This window comes from Galeopterus variegatus, unplaced genomic scaffold (assembly GCF_000696425.1).
Source record: "Galeopterus variegatus unplaced genomic scaffold, G_variegatus-3.0.2 Scaffold4351, whole genome shotgun sequence".
NCBI classification, from domain to species: domain Eukaryota; kingdom Metazoa; phylum Chordata; class Mammalia; order Dermoptera; family Cynocephalidae; genus Galeopterus; species Galeopterus variegatus.
Genome location: NW_007730462.1, coordinates 101,961 through 103,294, shown reverse-complemented (window position 1 = coordinate 103,294; position 1,334 = coordinate 101,961).

The window sequence follows — 1,334 nt, the reverse complement described above, 5'->3', positions numbered from 1 at the left end:
ACCACATGTTCTCACTTATTGGAGGGAGCTAAAAATAAATAAATAAATTCACACACACACAAAGAAAAACCAGGGGGTGGGGTAAGAAGACATTACAACTACAATTCCTTGAAGTTGATACGACAAGCAAACAGAAAGGACATTGTTGGGTTGGAGGGGGGGAGAGGGAGGTGGGAGGGAGGTTTCGGTAATGGGCCATTGTATATCGACAAAATAAAATTTAAAAAAATAATAAATAAATAAATAAAATCAATTTTTTGTCCAAAATAATTGTTTCAAAAATTATATAGTTATTTTTAGAGCTTTCTTCATTCAAAAGTGTCTTGGTTTAGCCAAGAAGTTACATGGTTACCATAACTATAGTGTATTTAGCCTATCAGCTTTGGCAGCAGACAGCCTGGACTTCAATCCCAGTTCTGCCACTTAGTAGCTTCGTGACTTTAGGTGAGCTATTTAATCTCTCTCATACTCAATTTCCTCATCTTTAAATTGGGGTGATAATAATAAAAATTCTCTCATTGGATTGTTGTGATGATGAAATGATATAACGTGTATAAGGCACTTAGCACAGTGCCTCGGCACATAAAGAACTCAATAAACATAAACTATTATCATTGCTCCTGCTATTATTATAAAGAGGCTATATTATGATTGTTGGTGGATTTTCCTTATCATCAACTTCGTTTCCTAACATTAACAGATTCGTTGCCTGACCTTTTCTTTATGTAGCAAAGGGACCCAGTGACAGGAAGATTCGTCAAATTAAATTGTGGCATAGACCCGAATTTTCAAGAATATTTTCCTCAGAATACTGCAAGAATATTGCGAAAATACTGCAATATTGCAGAATAGTGCAAGGTGCTTTACCAGCAAAAAGTTGTGCTGTCAACTGATGCTGGGAACCTACAGCCATGTCTTATAAATTCGTAATACATATTAGCACTGCAAAATCTCTGAGAAGTCCTGCAATAAAAACTTTTATGTTATTTAACCCTCATTTTCCAAATTTATTTGATAATTTATTTTGTAGTGACTTAGAGTCTTCTCTCTTTTGTATGTATGTGGTGCCTCAAAATTAATAGTATATTCTACAAAACATATTTTGAAAAACATGAAGACAGTCTTACATTTTCATTTTTAAAATGGGAGGCTCAACTAGGAGAAGAACTTTCCCAAGGCCACACAGTAATAGTGGATACATAGACCTCGATTTCAGGGTTCCAAATCTTTGCACATTTTCTTTTAGGAAAGTCTCCTTGTATAATAATTTTTGTGTATGGATACATTTATGTAGGCCATATATATATATATATATATATATATATATATATATA